This window comes from Megalobrama amblycephala, linkage group LG18 (assembly GCF_018812025.1).
Source record: "Megalobrama amblycephala isolate DHTTF-2021 linkage group LG18, ASM1881202v1, whole genome shotgun sequence".
Taxonomy (NCBI): Eukaryota; Metazoa; Chordata; class Actinopteri; order Cypriniformes; family Xenocyprididae; genus Megalobrama; species Megalobrama amblycephala.
Window position 1 is genome coordinate 21,621,317 of NC_063061.1, and position 22,961 is coordinate 21,644,277.

The window sequence follows — 22,961 nt, forward strand, 5'->3', positions numbered from 1 at the left end:
ATCAGATGAATCTAGGGGTGTAATTTGCATATTTACATACAAATCAGCCCTATACAGTAGATTTGTCATATAGAAAAAAGAAAAAAAAAAAACACATTACTGAGCTGTTTTAACCGTTTCATCTTTCTCCAGAAAATGTGAAAATGCCTTTTGCTCAGATAGCACGAGCCACACTTCGACGCTTGTGTATTATGAAAGAGTAGTTAAGAATACCTCTTTTGATGTGCTGGAGGTCTCCGAAGTGCTTGTATATGTGTGCTTGAGTTACACTCTGCATGAATATGCAAAGCTCTCTAGAGATACATATGATCTTGACACCTTTCATTGTACCAGTGACCGGCTGGTTGGCAGCTTTTAGCCCATAGTTGTAGTGTGCTCCTCAGGAGGACTTAAAGAAACAGGCCCAGCGGAGCACGAGGTTCAGGCTTTGATCACAGAAGCCATTACAGTCCTCGTGGGGCTAATTGGCGAACCGGACCAGTGCTGATTTCTGAGAGCTGCTCCCGCAAGTGGAATAGGTCTTCTGGGATGTAATCATGAGCTGTGTCAGCAACCTTTCATCAGCTTTAACGGGGGAACATGCACACATTTACTTGTAACCTTGAAATTTAAAGAGAGGGATACATGTGAAGATACACGTGGACATAATCATGCAGAGTATGATGGGTTCGGAGGCAAAAAGGAGGTCAGAAGTTTTCATAGCACAGAAAAAAAACAACTTTCTAGCCAAAGTAACATGCTGTTAAAACACTAAGCAAGAGCAAGTTGAAGCAATAATTAAACATACCGTCATATAATTCGCTCATATATATTGTTTGGAAGTTTGATTAACCATCCAAACAAACCAATTCACTAAGATAGATTTTTAAATGAACAGGTTTGAAAATGCACTGTATTTTGGTGCTATTTACAGGATTCCCGTGGTTACAAAACAACTGAAAATAGAGTTCAAGGCCTTGAAAAAGTCATGGAAATTAATCAAAGCTGCTGGAAATTAATCAGTTGTAGTGATAAACAAATTGGCCTGATTCATTAACAAATGCGTCTGAATATAAATAATTTTTAAAAAATATGATTCAATAATAAAAAATAAATAAATAAACAATGGAAAAAATATGGAATTCATTGATCAAAATGTGGGAACCCTACACTGAAGACATTCAAATATAGTGTAAATGATTAAACTTGAGGTTGAGCATATATCAACTAGATAATACAGCAGATAATTTTGCATTATTTATAAGTGATAGATAACAGCAGGGGATTATCTGCGATGGGATGTGATCTTCTAGCCTGGACTAACTAACTACCTACATCAAAAGCATAGCTTGACTGTAATTTAACTTCTTGAAATAGCTTGGGAAGCTAAAGTTTCAAAGTGTCTTCCTCAAAACTGCTTATATGAGGGAAACATTCAGGGCCATGTATATGAGGCAGAAATAATGAGGCATCGCCTCAGCGATAGATAACTCAAACTCAGGGCAGAAGTTTCCATATTCTTTTTCTCTCTCTGTGCATATCAGCTCAATCTGTCCATCTCTCTCCCTGAATATCTCTCCCATCTACAGTGTGAGAAACTAGGCCATCAATCACCAGAGGGAAGGTATTCACAGAACATTTCGCTATTTCCACAAACATTTATGCAAATTTATGCACGCTTTATCACTATACTAAAAGTAAACACTTAAATAACACTGATACATCCATCATTATCATTTGCAGTCTAACAAGCGACAGTTTGATTGTGTGTAAATGCCAAACTAAACCATCTTGGAATCTTAGCTCATTTCCGTTCTTGAGAAAATAGAATTTTCCAGCAGGGTTGCCAGGCCGCAATTACAATCACATTCAGTGTGATTACACAATTATTGAGGTGCATCCCTACTGCCACTTTTTTTCTACTCACTTTCTTCTGAATATTTAATATTGTTTAAATTGAATAAAATATGTAGATATATAGTGAGGTCAAGGAAGAGCACTAGAGAAAATGCTTATAGCAAAAAAAAAAAAAAAAAGAATGAAACGCCCCTTTTTTTGGGTATAATGTATTTTAAAGATAATTATGTAAAATCCAAATAAGCTTTACATATCTTTATTGGAAAGATGTTTATCATGCTTGTTCAATGAAACAATTATTGCACATGCACCTGTGGAACAGTCCATAAGACAGTAACAGTTTATAGGCCCCCCTTAGTTACTGACGTTATGTCCAACAAGCCATGGCGCTCTCACACCACGTCATGTTCTCACACAGTGGAAAATACATAGCGAAATTCAAACAAATACCATTTTGTGCCTCTTTAATGTGTCGTGACAGATCGCTGTAGCACCTCAGTTCAAGTGACAAGTAAAGTGCAAGTAACTGATCATCTCTTCCTACTTATTGCACGAAATAAACATGAATGAACATCAGAATCAGAAGGTGCGTTGTTTCAACTGCGGAAAGACATCAATACACCATTTTTTAAAGTTAAAGTCCACCGAAGTTAATCTATTAACTCTCTATTACCGACTGTCCATCAAACTCCCGGCGAAGGGTGAATTAAGGTCACCGTTTCAATAACTTTAAAGAGACATAAAAGAGACCTTTCTACTGACTCTGAAAAGCACCAGGAGAAAGATGCCCAGGATCCCTGATCATCTGCGAACATAATATGTATATATAGTATACACACAATTAGTACACTCTAAAAAATGTTGGGTTAAATATGGACAAAAACACGGATTGGGTTGTTTTTACCCAGCCATTTTTTTTTCAACCAATTTTGGATTTATTTTTTTAGCCAGCAATATAGTAATATAGTAAAAGGCATGTTTTTGCTCACTCCAAAATAGGGGAAAATGTATCGGGAGACATGGAGTGGGTCAGACATGATTTTAAACACTTCATTAAGTTTTGTTTTATAGAAAGCCTCTCTTTAAAGTGAATTTCGTTTTGTAAAAATTGCATCTTAATTTTAATCAATGTTTCATCAACCAATTGCTTGGATTTAATATATAACAAGCAAATATAGCAGACAATAAAATCATGACATGGAGGCGCGGGCGCGATCACTGGCGCGTGAACTGGAGCGCGTCTTATAGGCTAAATGAACCGAAACTCAGAGGCTGCTTGCCTCGCAGACATGAGAAATATATCTATAGAATGCTTGAAATATCTACTTTAACGAAAATGAAGTAATTAAACACGAAAATAAAGAGGCTACTCTGATTATATAGCCTAATCCGAATGAAATGTGCGTTATCTCTCTAGGCGCGTCCATATGAGCAGATGATCAGCAATGAGAATCAGCAATGTCAACTTAATCTTTGCAGCCGACACTGATTCAGAAAACATTACTTTATTAATAAACAATTAAAATGTCTCCTTGCTGTTTTTGTCACACTCATAATCATTACTTTTGCCGGTTCTTTATGGCAATTATGCATGCCCTTGAGTGCTATAGCCTATATTATGTAAACACTCCTTATTATGGTTTATTCTCTCCAGTATTTAAGAAATTAAATTAATATAAATGTGATTAGTCAACTAATAGCTTAAATGAACAACTACTAGTCGACTAGAAAAAAGCTAATTTCACATATTTTCGAGCATCAAAAAGGGTATTCTGGTTTGAGCTCGCGCTTTGCGCGCATGCTCTGACAGACACACACACAGCGCATCATACATTATTATCAGTTTAAAATTATATTTGTGTATGACTAACCGCAGCACACACCAGAGAAAAAACTTTGCAGGTCCTATGGCTGAGAGAGAGCTTACTCGGATGAAAACCGCTTCAGTGAGCTCAATTATAGTAACGCGGCATTTTTTTTGTCAGTAACGCTAACGGCGTTGTAACGGGAGAAAAAGTAATTCGTTTGATTACTCGTTACTGAAAAAAGTAACGGCGTTAGTAACGCGCGTTATTTATAACGCCGTAATTCTCATCACTGTTCTTGTGTTCGCAAAGCTGAATTTTCAGCATCGTTACTCCAGTCCTCAGTCTCACATGATCCTTCAGAAATCATTCTAATATGATGATTTGCTTCTCAAGAAACATTTATTGTGTACAATTGTACAAAATATTTTTTTAGGATTCTCTGATTAATAGAAAGTTCAAAAGAACAGCGTTTATTTAAAATATAATCTTTTGTAACATTATAAATGTCTTTACTGTCACTTTTGATCGATTTAATGCATCCTTGCTGAATAAAAGTATTAATTTCTTTAATTTCTTTTCTGAAAAGAAAACAGCAGATGAAACTTCTTTTAAAAACATTAAAAATCGTACCAATCCCAAACTTTTGAATGGTAGTGTGTGTGTATGTGTGTGTGTATATGAAGACTTCAGATGCAAAAGCCTCTAAGTTATCTTCTAAAATGAGCATTTTTATCAAGCTCATATGTTTAGATTCAGTAATTTCATTTTAATGGCAATTAATAGGTCCTTTTCATTGCCATTAAAGTGAAATAACTGAACATAAACATACAAGCTTGATAAAAAATGCTCAATTTAGAAGAAAATTTCAGATGGCACTTAGAGGCTTTTGCATCTGAAGTCTTCATATATATATATATATATATATATATATATATATATATATATATATATATATATATATATATATATATATATATATATATACAAATCATAGGGAGTGAGAGAGGTGATGACAGAAAAGAGGAAAAAAAGATGGTGTGGTTGGCAGGCAGCGCAGGAGGGCTCACAGGATGGAGAGGTGACATCTGGAGGGTGTCATAATTATAGAAGGGAGCCAGGCTTAGGGAAAAGGGACACTTCACAGTTGGCTCTGACACACAAGTCTCACTGCATAAACACCAGTGCAGAATTAAGTCAGACCCTCTCCAGCAGGCCACCTGGGTTGTTAATCATTCACACCAGAGCTATTTAGATTATTTCAGACTTTCATCTGCAGCTGAGATTTTTTTTTTTTTTTTTTTAGAACTTAGAATGAGGTTTGGATGTTGATTTAGCAACAAGTCTCTCTGTCTATCTAGGAAAAATTAGCAGGCACAAACAAAGCACAGGAGTTAACTACCCTTTGTAAGTCTGTTGGACTCACCTGATGAGTCAGGTGCTTGAGCCAATAACTCTGATAGCTGGCTGGGTGCAGATACACCTATACTGACCCATACACACACACTCACACACCCCCACAGTCTCCAAGGCCCTGTTTACACCTGGTATTTTGAAGCGTTTTCACCAATCTGATCACAAGTGGACAATGTTAAAAACAGGTGTAAAAACAGGGTCTAAAATGTTTTGAGCTTGTCCAGAGGTAGTCGAAAACGCATTCGACTGAATTGCTTTCGTGATGTAAACGCTCATGTGGTCGGATGTTTTCGAACAGCCACAAAAGACCACCTACTCTCTGCCTACAGACCTAATGCGTAAACATTATGGGAAACACACAAGCCAGAAGGGGTTTAAACTTTGTCGGCAGAAGCTTGGTTTAAAGACGAAAAACGTACCAAGCACAATGTTCTTTCACCATTACTGACACACACACACTCACTCACCGCGTTCGGGTGATCTTGCTGCTATTGGAGCAGAAATGAAAGCTTTTGCACTCCTTTTTTCACATTCATTTGTAAATCAAAAGATATGAAAAAAACCCATACATTCACCCACCCATAGACCCTCCCCTCAAAGAAATCAAGACAGAAGCAGCCAAAAGTGGACAAAAGAGATGGATTAAAACACCAGGTGTAAACGGGAATGTGTCTCCCTCGTCTACTTGTGACCGATTGACCAAAACGCATCTTAATACAGGGCCTAAATCGCTTTAATCCAATCTGGTCTCATGGAAAGACGTATCTGTGTGAATGTTTTCGCGAGTCGCTAAAATACGTACCAATATGTACATATCACTACAGTTTCCAACAGAAATGAACACTAGAGGCAGTAAAACAGCAAGCGCTTTTAATCGTTTTCATACACAGTAACAATTACAGAGTCAGATTATGGATTAATAAAAAAAAATTAAATTAACAAAACTTGTTTTCATGTCTCCTCGCACAGTGTTATGTTATGACTTCAAAATGCTTTTTACCAAAGTGCACGATTTGTAAACAAATATATTTTGGACTTTGCATCACTTAACCAGCTCCATATGTTTCGCTTTTCTGACATAACAAGCTTACTCGGTAGCTCAGCTGATACGGAGTCGTACTTAGGACAAGGAAGCCTTCGGGGAAAAACGAGTCACGGTAAAAAAGCTCAAAGATGAGAGATCCAAACAAGCTAAAACAGCACGATTACGGATGCTTTTTATGTCACATTTGCTTTTGTTAACACTATCGTGTAACGAATGTAGCGTTTCGTACAGTTATTAATTAATTTATGGATGAAATATGAATATAATAATTCATAAGGTTATGAATAAATTATGATTCATATATCAACCCAACGGGGAATTAAACATATATTGTGAATCAATTACAACGAATTATAATCAATTACATATATGATTAGTTCTGGTTTAATAATTATCTAGAGAAACTGTTCGTTTGTCCAGCAAACTAAGTCCCTCACAGAATATTATAAACAGAGTTATTTTCTGGCCATGAAAATAACTAAAGCATAAAGCGATCGAAAAACGTTAAAGTGACTTGATCTTCAGTTGAAAGAACAACAGAACAATCGAGCATGAATTATGTGTTTAATATATGCAGCTACGGCTACCGAGATTATACGTCAAAAATATATACAGAAGTATACACCTATATATACACGAGTGAGAATGAAGAAAAGACATGGAAAGAAAGATGATCAAAGGATGGCAAATTACACAGTTAACGTAAACCCTTTTGAGAGAGAGAGAGCCAGCACAGAAATCAGTTTAGACAAATTCAGATAAATGATAATACTTGCTTATTGGTTCAAGTCCGTGTGTAGCAGTTTCAATGCGCCTGGCTGGGTTGGTCCTTTCAGAGAGGGTTTCTCCGGCGGGGTTTTCAAAAGAGGTTTAAGCTTAAGTAACTTAGCCGAAGAGAGAGAGAGAGTCTAAAGAAGTGGTCCTCCCGAACTGCGCGCGTGGTTGGGAAGCGCGGTCACCTGAGGCGTCCGTGCACGAGGTGCTCGTGAGTCAGTCGGGAGACAAAGGAGAAGAAGAAGAGCAGCGCGAAGAGACAAGAGAGAGCGAAGGTGTGTGTCGTTGTCTTTATGGAAACCCAAGCTAACACACCTCCTGAATTGTAGCAGCCAATAGAGGCGCAGCACTATTTGGCGGGCAAAGTTGCTTTGTTTGGTCTCCTAGCTGAATTTGCATACTTAATGCCCATCAGATCGGATTTCGAGATGGAGTGGGTTCTTCACAGGATCATTAAACACATAGCAAAATGCATTTGTCCGTTTTGTGACATGTCTCAATGAATAGCTCGAGTCCGGAGCTTTGAAACGAGATCAAACTCGATAGGTCAGAAAGGCATAGAAACCAAGTTATGGTTTACAGACAAAATTATATCGTTAAAATGCACACTAGCACAAATACACTCATTTAAACACTAGGAAACATGCATAGGCTCTAAAATATATCATATATATATTCCAGCATAGTGGTAGTTCACATATACAGTTAAAAATGTATGATTGTGTGTTTCTGTATGTGCCTGTGTGTGTGCTTTTGTGTGTTCCTGTGTGTGTGGGGTGTTGGAATGTGGATCTGGTCAGTCTCTGGGGGGGTGCTCCTTTTGAAGTCACCAAAGAGAGGAAGTTGGACTTTACTGTTTACCATCGCTTGTCCACAAAAGTGTCAAGTGGGCTTATCTTATGGCAGACTATGCGGAGCCGAGATGGTTTTATAACCCAGTCCAGCATGCTAAAAGCGTTCTGAACATTCCCAAGTTTATTGATTATCCTGATACGTGTGCATATGCTACAATCGGGTAGGTTTAGGTGTAGTTTTGGTGTTACGTTATTTTAAAACATAATAGAGCATTACACTTTTAGCGCCACTCACAGGACAAATTTTAAATCAGAACTGCGGTGATTCGTATAAAAACCAACGTCATAAAAACATACCATATTCACGTTTATCTGTTTATTCACGTTTAAAAAAAAAAAAAAAAAAAAACTTTTTACTTTTACTTTTACTGCCACTCAGTGGACATTTCACATTGAAACTACAGTGATATATATGTATTGGTACGTATTTTGCGACTCACGAAAACGTTCCCACAGGTACGTTTTTCTAATGAGACCAGGCTCCTATAATCAGAGCAATGGTATGAAGAAGCTCATTCCTCAATGTTAAAAGTTTTTTTTTTATTCTATCTTAGTGCCATTTGCAGAAACAACAGTAGATGAGCCATTCATAGGAGTGAGTATTGCTTCTGTCTCACTTAGTTTGTAATAAATTGATATTTACATTTTTTTTATAAGCCAATAAGTGTAAAAGAGCCCTTTTTGCTCTGCTTGGTACCCCAAATTGTGTAGACATTATACACTTCCCCTTTAAATACATTACAAACTGAGAATGAAAAAGAGTGAGAAAGAAGAATAAAAGCATAGACAAAGATTCACAAAAACCATGAAGCTCTTACAAAATCTCCAAATTCTGGGGGTTTGAACAAGGAAAATCACAGATACAGAAAAAATATGAAAAGATAAACATTTCAGTGGAAGGCTGAACAAAATATCACAAAAGCCAGGGTGTTAGAAAACAGCTAGACACACTGAACGCAAACAATGTATATAATAAAGAAGGATAGAGAAAAAGATTCAAAAGAAAGCAGTAGCTAAATGAGGAATATTTCAAGTTATTGAATACAGATTAAGCTTAGTTCCTGAATGATGAGATTTTAAAATGATTCACAGTGTAATTTAGTGCATAATTAGGTTTAAATGTAATTGAGTTAAGAACATGATATGGCAATTAATTAATCGAGATATTTCAAGATTTACTGAGAAAAGCTCTTAAATGAAGATAATTTAAATACATTACATTATTAGGACATTACAAAAGCCTTTAATTTTTTATTCACTCAACATATTAACTGGCCTGCAATCTACAGACATCTATTTTGCCATCATTTTCATAATTGAACTAAATTATTTTGTTAAAGTGACAGCAAAAATTTAAACTGTAGACTTAATTCTATTAAAATAAGCAGACTCTGAATGTTTATATGACCAGTGAATCCATATTATAATAACTCATCACTTATTTGCAAGCAATTCAAACAATAGGGGATCAGATAAGGATAACAGAGAAGGAGAGCATACCATGGTTCTAAATAAGGAATCAAATTCCATCATAAGAAATCCTACACAAAAAGCCCTAGATTTCCCTACAGGGACCACTATATGTAAGACAATGCAACCTAGGAACTTGATCTGTTTGCTTAAATGGTCCGTTCTCACAGTCAATTACATGCATTTCCAATCAATGGCGGAAAGAGGGGGATGAGGAATGAATCTTTGTTTAGTGGAACACTAATAGCATGAATTAAGAGATAATTACGGCTTCATCCATTCAACATAATGTGGCAAAACCTTTCCCTGAGACTGCACAAAGAATTAATTGCACACAGAATATGCATACACGTCTGGCGTCCTTACAACACAAACACGAGCAAATTAATACACCTATACATCAAAACATTAATGATTAATTTAAGCCCCCGGCATGAGAAATAAATAAAAATGTGCTCCCAACGTGACAAGGAATTTATCTCAAGTGTACTTTCTCATTATTATAAGAATGATGAATTCTGCATCAAATGAGGAAAGAATGTATAGAATATGTGTGTAGAAAATTAATCTAATAACAGTAAATCAACAAGTGAAGTTAAGCACAGTAAACGCTATGACGGGTATTAATGCATCCTAAGGCAATCCGCTTTATACTCGCAGCCCTGTTTTTGTAGAATTTTGGATTAGACAACAGAAAGCTTAAATTTCTGCTTTATTTATGGTATGTGATCTACTGTTGTATAAATAATCATTTAGCAGACACTTATCCAAAGTGACTTACAGTTCTCCCTGAAGCACTGTTCGATGATGAAAGCTCTTTAAAAGCCACTTATCCTCTCTATATACCTTTACGTCACATTTTAATCAGAGAAAGCAACAAATGCAGTGGTAATCGTGGAGCATACACATACACCAGGGGGGCTCAGTCTCGCTCCTGGAGATTTGCCTTCCTGCAGTTTAGTTCTCTGATCTCCAGAGAAGGGGGAAAAGTGCAGAGAATTATACTAAAGTATGCGTACTGTGTCAGTATTTACTAAATTACAAGTTAATGACTCTAACAAAACAGTGAAAAGTACAAAACTATCCACATTTAATTGCAATTAAGCATTTAAAGACCACATTAAATGGAAGTAGTCATTTCTTCTCTAACTATATCTGAGTGAAACAGCTTCCCGAACAAGGAAAAAAATGTAGAGCGCGACTTGATTTTGTTCATTTGGAATTGACCACTGGATGGTTGTGGTTTGCTACGATCTCACGTGAGTGACAGGTTGTCCCACCCTCACGCCATTAAATACATCATTGAAAAGTTATTTTAAATAAAGATTGATTAATTAAAAAATGAAATAAATAAATAATGATATGCAAGGATAAAAAATGTATAATAAATACTACAATAATCCATAAAACTACAAGAATCATCCATTTTAAATTCATGGTGACTTAAACAATTATGTTACCTCTATGGCATTTCATATAGGCTTTTAGCTTAAAAGCATGCACATTTGGAGAAATATTGATGGATTCTTATATATTTATGTCAATTTTCTATACTGAGAAGTAATATTTATTGTCCTCACTATGAGTGCTGGATACTGTGTTTTCAATTCATACTTGCAGCCGGAGGGCGCTCTGTACACCTTTAGTCCACAAATTATTCTAAAGAAGAAGAGGACATTTCAGGAATGGTGTTTTCAATTCATACTTGCAGCCGCAGGGCGCTCTCTGTACACCTTTAGGCCACAAATTCATATAAAGAGGACAAAGGACAAATTTTGCAGAGGACAAATTCCAAGTATGGGTTACCATAAATGGCCTTCAATTGTCACTTTCACTTTCAAAAAAATTATTTGGCTCATATCAAATACATCAAATATTCACTGAACTAAAACCGCTTAATGTTTAGAATTACTGTAGTATCTAGATAAAATCAATACCCCATTTTTTGCTATTTTTTTAACACTTGGAAAATTCAAGACTAACTGAAAAACCAATAACCAGAGAAACACATCCAAAACTGGAAAATGACCCTTCACAGGGAGTTTGAGTGACAGGCGATTTAACCAATTATAACTCAGAATCCGCCGTTTTGTCCAACAAAGCAGTCAGGGGAGTTAGTAAACTTGAACTTGAAAAATGGTGTGTATTGACGTCTTTTTGCATTTGAAACAACATTCCTTCTGATGTTCATTCATGTTAATTTGATGCTATAAATTAACTAGAAAGAAGAGATGATCGGTTCACGGAGCTGGCGATACATTGATCTAATGCGACACATTAAAGAGCCACAAAACAGTATTTATTGTTTAAATTTCCTTAAAAATTACAACATTTGAGACTATTTAATATATCAAATGTAACCTGCTCTGTTTTGTCTGTCGACGTGTTGTATTTTTCACTGCGTGAGAACATGTGTGGTGTGAGCGACATGGCTTGTTGGACATAGCAACAGTAACTAAAGGGGGCGGGTCTTTGCGAACAATCAATTGTATATCAACCTGAGAGGTTTGCCAGACTATTTTCAATATACCAATCTTTCAATTTGCAAAAAAATAAATGAAGAATTAAAAAAAATTAAAAATAAAAACTAACACATCATTAATGGGGACTTTCCATAGACATAATGATTTTTATCCTGTACAAACTATATATTCTGTCCCCTAACCCATCCCCAAACCTACCCATAACACAAAAAACATTTCTGCATTTTTACATTTAAAAAAAAAAAAAATCTGTATGATTTATAAGCTGTTTTCCTCATGGGGACAAAAACATGTCCCCACAAGGACAAGGATTTCAGATATTGCCATATTTGTACTGTAGGGTTTACCAGGACCACACACAGAAACACACACACACACACACACCAAACTCTGTGCCTACGGACAATTGGGCATAGATCCACTCTGGCTCATTCTCCCTGGAGTTTGAGTGAAATGCGAAAGCTTGTGGAACTGCTCTTCACAGCAGTGAAGAATCACGCTGGAGAGCATCCATTCAAAGCACTCCAACAGAGTAGAATGAGAAGAGTTATCATCCAGAATTATTTAATTAAACCCCATGAACACGCAGCATGCCAAATGTGTAATGGGGATCAAACACTGGCCAGCAATCAAAACCTTGATCACAATGAGCCTAGATGCACACAACACTTTTCCATGATTTCGCACCAGAAGTGACAATCAACGGGCTGCTGAAAACCCCTTTTATGTTAACACCTTTACGTATCAGGCTGTATGAGCAAGGGGCACATAATATAATACCGTAGATCTCTAAGCCTATGGCAAGCCTGAATGTACAAGAGATCTGTTTACTCCTGTAAACCATCTTAGATCATCTTTACAGCATTTTAATTGACAATAACAATTGATTACACTGAAAGGGTGAATGGAAATAGATATCGGTCTTGCTCATAAAACTATGTATAAACTCAATTACGGGGATTCGGGCTTGTAATTATTAACCTGTCGACTCTCTCAACGTTAGATGGAGGGTTATTCCAGCAGGGAATTCAATAGCCTCTGTGCTTTACAATAAAAGCTCATTGGCTGTCATTTCTGATTCTTCCTTGTCATTCAGCATGAACATAAAAGGCAATTATAGTGTCATTGTCTTTTTCTGAGACAATTGGGTTTCTGTCTTAGACTCTTTTCACTAAAGTTGTGACATAATTACAACAGTGGTATTGCAGTGTCTTTTGACATGAAGGAAGACATTACCACAAAGAGAAAGGAGTGTTTTCCACACACTTGCTCTGTTTTTCCCCTTACTTTTCCTTAAATCACTTTGTTCTATAGGACAAGTACTTTGAAACTATCATAAAAGAGCCTCCCTGTTGATCAACTCGTAAAGACTACGGCCCAACTGAGAATCTAATGCACACAAACACATGCCGTAATGGAGGGCCCATTAGACGGGATCATCAGAGCGACCCACTGCTGAGATTCTCTATTTTGCCATAATTCATAGTAATGATTATTTCTCAAACTTCACAGTGTTCACACTTTCATCAAAAGCACTGCCATTCAGTCATAATGACGTGTGCGCAATCAGCCGAGACATTCAAAATCACTGGAGAGAGAGAGACTACACATTAAATAGTTCAGAAACTATCAGTGGAAGGTGGAGTTTGTGTTAAACTTCTGAAATAAAGGTTTTGTTCTCTCAACAGCCGAATGGGTTAGGCCATGACTCATTGCTCGCGACTCTGATGTTGGTGCGCTGGGATAAAGCGTGATTCTTCTCTGTTGACTCGGAGTGTGCTGAGCTATGAAATGACTCATCATTGCTAGTGATATTGAAGAATTGGCTTTCTTTGATCTGAATTGGCCACACCTCACAGGAAGTTAAACTGGAATGACGGGAAATCAAATTGAAGTTAAATATAAAGTTCATTTATTAAACTTTCCATATTATGCTATTTTAAAGGTTCCTAATTTTGTTTTTAAGGTCTCCTGCAATAGATTTACATGCATCAAATGTCAAGAAACACTTAAATTTTCTCATAATATACATTGCAAATCACCTCTTTCTCAAAGAGCAGTGGGATGTATATGTAACCCCTCTACCCAGGTCCTACTTGCCCCACTCTGCGCGGGCCTCGAACCTGGGTCTCTGGCATGGGAGTTGGATGCTCTCCCAGGCTAAAGGCTGCAACCCCTAGCATCAGTCACTAGAGCATCTCTTGAGATCAGAGGAGTGAGGTTTACTTGCACAACAACTACTAGCTGGCCTCCGTTACAATCACCCTCCTAAACCTCACTCCCATCCGGGTCACGGCACCAATGTAACCCCTCTACCCAGGTCCAACTCGCCCCGCTCTGCACGGGCCTCAAACCTGGGTCTCTGGCGTGGGAGTCGGGCACTCTAACAAGGAGGCTAAAGGATGCAACCCCTAGCATCAGTAGCTAGAGCGTTTCTTGAGATAAGGAGAGTGAGGTTTACTTGCAGGGCAACTACTAGCTGGTCTCCGTTACACTCACCCCCCTAAACCTCACTCCCATCCGGGTCACAGCACCAATGTAACCCCTCTACCCAGGTCCTACTCGCCCCGCTCTGCACGGGCCGCGAACCTGGGTCTCTGGCATAGTAGTCGGATGCTCTAACAAGGAGGCTAAATGCTGCAACCCCTAGCATCTGTCGCTAGAGCGTCTCTTGAGATCAGAGGAGTGAGGTTTACTTGCACAGCAACTACTAGCTGGTCTCCATTACACTCACCCACCCCTCCCCAAACCTCACTCCCATCCGGGTCATGGCACCAATGTAACCCCTCTACCCAGGTCCACCTTGCCCCGCTCTGCACGGGCCTCGAACCTGGGTCTCTGGTGTGGGAGTCGGGCACTCTAACAAGGAGGCTAAAGGATGCAACCCCCTAGCATCAGTAGCTAGAGCATCTCTAGAGATAAGGAGAGTGAGGTTTACTTGCACAGCAACTACTAGCTGGTCTCCGTTACACTCACCCCCCTAAACCTCACTCCCATCCGGGTCACAGCACCAATGTAACCCCTCTACCCAGGTCCTACTCGCCCCGCTCTGCACGGGCCGCGAACCTGGGTCTCTGGCATAGTAGTCGGATGCTCTAACAAGGAGGCTAAATGCTGCAACCCCTAGCATCTGTCGCTAGAGCGTCTCTTGAGATCAGAGGAGTGAGGTTTACTTGCACAGCAACTACTAGCTGGCCTCCGTTAGACTCACCCCCCCAAAAAAAAAAAACTCACTCCCATCCAGGTCACAGCACCAATGAAATCTCTCTACCCAGGTCCTACTCGCCCCGCTCTGCACGGGCCTCTAACCTGGGTCTCCGGCGTGGGAGTCGGACGCTCTAACAAGGAGGCTAAAGGCTACAACCCCTTGCATCAGTCGTCTCTTGAGATCAGAGGAGTGAGGTTTACTTGCACAGCAACTACTAGCTGGCCTCCGTCACATATATAATTTATACATTTATACATTTGAAAACAGACTTCTTTGAATTCCAGTTAATTTAATTCTGTTTCCATTCAAACTACAAGGCATACTCAATTCAATTCTGAAGGGCACACAACCCTGACAACTAGACTAATTATCGCTGGTAACTCTGGGTCTGCGTGTGCTGAATTTAGGCAGTTTCTGAGTCTGAGTGAGTTGGGCTAAAACATGACAATCTTCACCAGAGGCTCTTTCATATTCTCAACTCAACTCTTTCTCCTTGTATTTTTGTTTTATTTGCTTAAGAGACACACTCCTTGCTTCAGCTTCTCCAGTTTCTGCAGCCCAAAATCATCTGGAATTTTAATACTCTTCTCATCTTGAGCTTTTATCTTTTTAATTTTTCAAGCCCTCCTCTCAGAGTTACAAAGCCCACTTAATAATTCACGATGAAGTCTTTATCAAAGGGATAAAAACATTGATGAGGACACACTGTGCAAAATTAATCTGACTTGAATAATACAAATGAATTTATATGATAACACCAGACCCTTAGTTCAAACTTTATCATACTGAACAAACAGAGACTATAAGGAAGAGAAGAAAAACTTATATAACGAACACATTATTCTTTAGTCTAAGTCTAAATTTCAGTAGCCTGTTGCACCTATGTGAAATTCAAAATGGAGGTCTGCATTATGGCTTTGATTTTCAGGGGTTTGGTCTGCAATACGTGTAAGACAATAGGTACAGAACAGCCAGACACTTCCTCTCTCTCTATCTGAGTGTGGCGTCTCTGTTTTCAGGATGAGCTACATTAGTCACCACTGAACAGGAACTGAGTGTCAGAATGATTTGATATGTAGTGGCCTGGATTAACTTCGGCAGAGGGTATCTGTCTCTTGGTGGATATGTATCTGAATGTGTGTGTGGAAGTTGCAGTTTAGTGTTTTTTTCCACTTCCTTGAGACCTGAATTCTTAAAAAGTTTGGGGCGATAGAACAATATAAGTCCTACTACAGGCACACGCACACAACTGAAAAACACAATTTTGTAAATCGCATCAGACAAGCCTTGATGCAGTAGGTTCATTGCAAACCTTGTCTCACTTCTTTCTGAAACTTTAAGTTTCAAATGTGTAAGAAAAGCTTGAAAAACAGTTCCAGAACATCGGAATACAGAGTGAAATATCAACAAAAACCAAACTACTGAATCAAATATTGACCACTGGCTGAGATGAAAGTTTGCTCATAACCTTGTGTGTGTGTTTATTGATTCAGCCGTATAGCACTTCCTTCACTCACTGTATGCTACCAATGCAACATCAAAGAGTTTAGGAAAGTCAGTAGGTACAGAGGAGTTCAAATTCCACAAGTTCAATCTCAATCTTACAAACTCTCAGATGCACACACACACACACACACACAAACAATATTTTTTAAAGAAATTTAAGCTTACCTATACAGGAATATCCAAGCCATTAACGGGTGAATTGCAATGCGGGAGAAAACAAAGAGAAAAAAAAAAAAAAGATTAGAAATTAGTTGTCAATAATACTGTAGCTTTTTTTTTTTTTTTTTTTTTTTTTTTTTTTTGCAAGGGAACCACAGTGGAGCTATATACTATGTTTGGCAGCTGTTACAGAAACATTTTTACAAAATATCTTCAGATTTAATAATCTAATAATTTTTAATTTCTGATAGAAATGTTATTAATAGAATAACGAGACACAAACCTTTACATTCAATCGCGTTTGGTCCCATTTATTTTTGATCACAGTACACATACAAACTTTTAGTCCCAAGGTGTGCACATTTGTAGAAATGCACGTTTACCTCAGATTTCATTAGATAGAATATAAGCCGGGCCGTACGCTGGGTTTCATAATTACAGAGGTAAGAAAACAGTTTGCTAGGGGGGTACGGGGGCATGGTCCCCTGAGAAAATTTAGATTTCCTTGGTGTATATATGTGCATTTTTAAGACCTTTCAAGGCCAACAAATTGGATAACGATAGCTTTAAAACCATGTCAACAAATACATGCATGCACAGTTTTGAGGCAGCTTTAATCGCATGTTTTGTAATTTCATGACTTACAACAGAACAACGACTGTCATTGCTCGTAGTTTCTTTTGCGCTTTATTTAACCTGGAGATAAGGTTTTTTTTTCACCCTGTAAGGTTTTAACAGGAAAGTGTCACTCAAATTTGTGTTTTTTAAAAAAACTATTTAAATTGACAGAATGCACAACTTAAAGGTGCCCTAGATTCAAAAATTTAAGAGTTCAGTACATGGAAATGACATACAGTGAGTCTCAAAGTCCATTGTTTCCTCCTTCTTGTGTAAATCTCATTTGTTTAAAAGACCTCCGAAGAACAGGCGAATCTCAACATAACACTGTTACGTAACAGTCGGGATCATTAATATCCACGCCCCCAACATTTGCATATGCCAGCTCATGTTCAAAGCATTACACAAGGGCAGGACGTCTGGATCTGTGCACAGCTGAATCATCAGACTAGGTAAGCAAGCAAGGACAATAGCGAAAAATGGCAGATGGAGCGATAATAACCGACATGATCCATGATATCATGATATTTTTAGTGGTGTTTATAAATTGTCTTTCTAAATGTTTCATTAGCATGTTGCTAATGTACTGTTAAATGTAGTTAAAGTTACCATAGTTTCTTACTATATTAACGGAGACAAGACTGTCTTTATTTTCATTTTTTTAACACTTGCAGTCTGTATAATTTATAAACAACTTCATTCTTTATAAATCTCTCCAACAGTGTGTAATGTTAGCTTTAGCCATGGAGCACTATCAAACTCATTCAGAATCAAATGTAAACATCCATATAAATACCATACTTACGCGATTAGACATGTTGCATGACGAACACTTTGACACATTTTGAGGGTTATATTAGCTGTGTGAACTTTTTTTATGTTGTTTAAGGCATGCGTGAGCTCTTGAGGCACATTCAGGGGACACCTTAGACTTATATTACATCTTTTAAAAACATGTTCTTCAGCACCTTTAAGGTCTTTGTGACGAGCAGGGCGGGCGAGAGCCGCGAGGGAACGGCACAAGGCCGGTGACGTGAGAAGATAATTATCTTCAGCTGCGAGGCGCACTGGCCGTGAGTCCCTCTTTCCTCCCGGGTTTCGGCACCAATGTAACACAGTTCGTATGTACGGGAAGAAGGAGGCGGGAACCAGCGAACGTTCAAACAATAATCTTTAATAAAATAAACAAAGAACAAAACGAAAGTAATACCGGCAGACCCTCACAGACGTTTGCCGGCCACACAAACATAATAAAACATAAAATAAAGTCCAGGCCTGGTCCTCTCTCGTCCTTCACTGTCGTCGCTCCTCCTTTTATGCTTCCGGAGCTCCTCCGTGAGGGACTCACGGCCGGTGCGCCTCGCAGGTGAAGCTAAGTATCTTCTCGCGTCACTGGCCTCGCGCCGCTCCCTCACGGCTCTCGCCCGCCCTGCTCATCACAGTCTTATTTTTCCTTTCATCTGTTTTCTTTTAATCACTATTCCCTCACTCACCACAGTACATCTCCATTCCACACCTCCCTTTTATTTTATTTCCGTTTTAAAAATCTCCTATTCTGCTTCCAGGCAGTTCCATTAGGCACTGCAGGGCCTCGTTTCCCCCTCTTACCATCTTCCATTTCTGTATTTAGCCTTCTCTCTCTCTTTCTCCTCTTTTATTTTTCTGCTTCACTCCTGACCACTGACTACTCACATGATGCCAGGAAGAGACTGTCACCATAGGCTGACAGCCGCATTAAAACAATGTTAATTAACAAATGCCACCAGAACAACGTCTGTAAAAATGGCTTTTCTAAATTTGCCGACACTTATAAACAAACATTTCAGAATTAATTACAATTTCACATAAGAACATATGTCGCTTGTGCATGGCCAATTAAAGAATTGTTAGTTTTGGAAAACGAGGGTGCTGGTATGAACTGACAGACGCCTCGTTGTCCAACCGTGTCCCAAACGCTACTGACATTAGTCACTGCAAAAGTGCTGAATGATTTGACAGGGCAGAACTGCTAATACATTTATTATGGGGAAAAAATACAGTGCATATGTGGGAAATAGACAAGAGGACATGGTGCTCGACATCTTGATGTCAAGGTTTTCAGGGCGGTTTGCTGGCCCAAATCAAAAGCACCCAGTCACTTTTTTCTATGACATTCGGGTCCCTCTCAAGTCATGCTCTTTGATTGAGGTCAACTTGAATATGGATGGAGTGGAATAATACTGAGGTGAAACAGAGCACTCGAGAAGTTATTTTGAACTAAAACATGGTCAAACAAGTGCCAAATCAGAGTGTGGGCACTTCAAGGAAGCGAATGTGACACTTGGGCTGGTTGCTATTAGGGGAACATGTTTGTAAAGTACACACTCAGCAGGTGGCTCTGGATGAAGTAGGGTATGACAGAAGTGCAGGAACAGAAGTATGCACTCAGCAGGTCCTTACGAGGGCGTACATTAGCATGGGGACACCAGTATGTACTCTGCAGATGGTTAGGATTGGTGTAGGATGCGAGAAAAGTGAATAGCAGCAGATCTTTTTTTTTTTATCCAGGTATATGTCCACTACGGATTGATGCTAGTGTGTCTCCATCTGGTTGCCACCCCTGAGCTGTCCTCTTTAATTACCCCAATGGAGTTTAGAGATGACCATCACATACAGTACACATTAAAAAGCATTAAAGTGTGTTCATGTGCATTTGCATGTGTGTGTGTGGTGGAATCGGGAACAAAGCCAATAAACAGTTCCATTTAGCCTGCTGTGCTTTCCTTCATTGTCTATTCATAGATCTAATTAAGACTTTCTTGCTTCCTTTCTTTTATGTAAGTGCCGTGTTTTCAGGAGTGGAAATTAGGCCTTTGCTAAATTAATATCATAAGTGCTCAAACAGCTATGATCAAGCGTCCTATTAGAGTGGGCTCAATTAGATGCGTGCAAATGTTTTTCTTACAGTCGATTCCCTATAAATGAGTGATTTTCCATTACGCTTTTTCAGCCAGTTGACAAATAACACATCCCACCAGTTCCCTAATTCGCTATGTTAAATACAGCAATGTCCTCTCTCTGTTTCACTGGTGTGTGATTAGTCTATGGTGCAACTAACAAAGATATGAAAAATCGCAATGGTTACAGTCCAAATAGGCTTTTAAAAAGGCTGAACAAAGCTCTTTTAGTGTCAATGACATCAATCAGCTTTAGTAGAGGCATTACAAACAAAAAGAGTAAAAACATTTCAAAATGTGTAGAAGAAAACAGACAGGACAGTTTGATGTCCCTATTAAAAATAACTGCAAAAATTTTCCAGAAATTCAAGCTAACATATTTAAAACTGCAGTCCGTAACTTTTTTTGTGTTAAAAATTTACAAAAATTATATAATGAGAATATACAACATGAATCCACTTTCCAAACCATGTTTTTGTCTTATCCTCATTATGTCATTATGGTACATTTATAATAAGTGTTTATATTCTGACTATTTCAGACCGGACTGGTAGGACTCGCCGCAGAGTATCACAGTAACTGCGTGATTCGCCATAGACATACACGGAGAAAAGTAGCTCCGGCTAGAATGTTCCTCCGCAAGATGCGTGCAGTTCTGTCTATTAACCGCTAGAGGGCCAAAAATCGCGGACAGCAACTTTAATAATAAAACTAATAATAAATAATAAACATTTGCACTCCCCAGAGAAAATCTGTGTCTGCTCTCAAAGTTTTAGTGTTCTTTGCGAAACCATTCCAAGGGAACGCAGAGTTTCTTAGGGGAATGCAAATCATTTATGAGAAAATGCATAAGCATTGACAAACATTTTATTGCCATTATTTTTCTCATATTTAGGGGCTCTGTACTTACTGCAAATTGATTGATTGATTGATTGATTGATTGATTGATTGATTGATTGATTGATTGATTGATTGATTGATTGTGTGAACACTTTAGGGTCCAATTCTTACTATTAACTATGCTTATTAGCATGCATATTACTAGGATGGCTGTTTATTAGTACATATAAAGCACATATTCCCTACATATAAAGCACATATGCATGACCATATTCTATCTATCTAATCTTACCCAATACCTAATCTGAACAATACCTTACTAACTATTATTAAGCAGTAATTAGTTGTTCTTTGACGCAAAAGACATAGGTAATAGTTAATTCATAGTGATAATGTCACTGTCACGACCGTCAGTGAGAGTGCCCGAATTAGCCACTTAAGGGCACTCCATCCTGGACTGTTTTCACCCCAAGGACTACATATCCCATCACGCACTCCCCGGACTCATTATCTCATTATCATTGCACTCACCTGTTTGGCATCATTTCATTAGTGTTTGTGTATTTATACTGAGGTGTTTCTGTCTGTGTTTGTGGTTCGATGTTAATGTCACCCCAGATGTCTGTTCCCAGGTTTTCTTGTTCGCTGGTTTTGTTTCTAGTTTTTTGTTGGACTGCTGTTTTTGGATTTTGACCCGCTTGTTAACTGGATTACGCTTTTGGATTTGCCCTAAATAAACCTCTATCGCTGCACTTGGATCTACCTGTTTGCTTTGTGTTCTACCGTGACAGAACGAACCACCAGATAATAGATCCAGCGGCATGGAGTTCCGGATCCCTTTCCCGGTCCACAGTAAGGAGCGGATGGCTCAACTTCGGGCATTGAGGGCCCTACGGCAAGACGGATGGGAGGTAGGCTGCTTTGCCAAGGTCTTTTGGGCGATGGCGGTGGGGCTGAGTTACAATGATGCGGCTTTGAAAGACCTTTTTAATTGCTGCCTTAATGAGCTGTTGCCCCAATGCGAGATGAAGGGGCTACGGAGTGTAGACTTCTGGAGATTTGCCGCTTATCTCAGCTGTCGGAGAGAACGGGCTTCACAGAGTCATCCTCATACGGGCACGGAGGCCGTCACCAGTGTAAATGTTCCAGCCCATGAGTCCGTTTCAGAAGGCACAGGGGAAGTGGGCACTGAGCCTCAGCTTCACCCCGGTAAGGGGAGGAGGAGGAGAAGGAAGAAGGCTTCCTTCATCTTTCAAGGCCTGGAGGCCGCTCCAGCCAGTGAGTCCGCTCCAGCCAGTGAGTCCGCTCCAGTCAGTGAGTCCACTTCAGAGCCCGCTCCAGTCGGTGAGTCCACTTCAGAGCCCGCTCCAGTCGGTGAGTCCACTTCAGAGCCCGCTCCAGTCGGTGAGTCCACTTCAGAGCCCGCTCCAGTCAGTGAGTCCACTCCAGAGTCTGCTCCAGCCAGTGAGTCCACTCCAGAGCCCGCTCCAGCCAGTGAGTCCACTCCAGAGCCCGCTCCAGCCAGTGAGTCCACTCCAGAGCCCAATCCAGCCAGTGAGCCCACTCCAGAGCCCGCTCCAGCCAGTGAGTCCAGTTTGGGTGAGCCACCGCCTCACCCTCGTAAGCGGAGGAGAAGGAGGAAGAGGGCTTCCTCCGATCTGCAAGACCCTCCGACCATAGAGACTGCTCTGGCTTCACCGAAGCGCCTTGCCCTGCCGTCGCCACCGAAGCAGCCCGGGCCCGCTGCCCTCCCAGAGCAGCCCGGGCCCGCTGCCCTCCCAGAGCAGCCCGAGCCCGCTGCCTTCCCAGAGCTGCCCGCTCTCCCTGATACGGCCATCGAGCTGCCCGCTCTCCCTGATACGACCACGGAGCACCCTTGGCCTGCCCTGCCGCCACTGTCCAAGCCTCCTGCCCTGCCGCCGCCGTCCAAGCCTCCTGCCCTGCCGTCGCCGTCCAAGCCTTCTGCCCTGCCACCGTCCAGATCTTCTGTCCTGCCGCTGTCATCCAAGCC

At 39.6% G+C, this 22,961-nt stretch overlaps 1 protein-coding gene across 3 annotated transcripts in view; it reads right to left on the reverse strand.

Annotated features, from left to right (window-relative positions):
• unc5da (unc-5 netrin receptor Da) overlaps positions 1 to 22,961 on the reverse strand; it is a 247,173-nt gene that overhangs the window by 126,970 nt on the left and 97,242 nt on the right. The gene's annotated exons all lie outside the window — the stretch shown is intronic.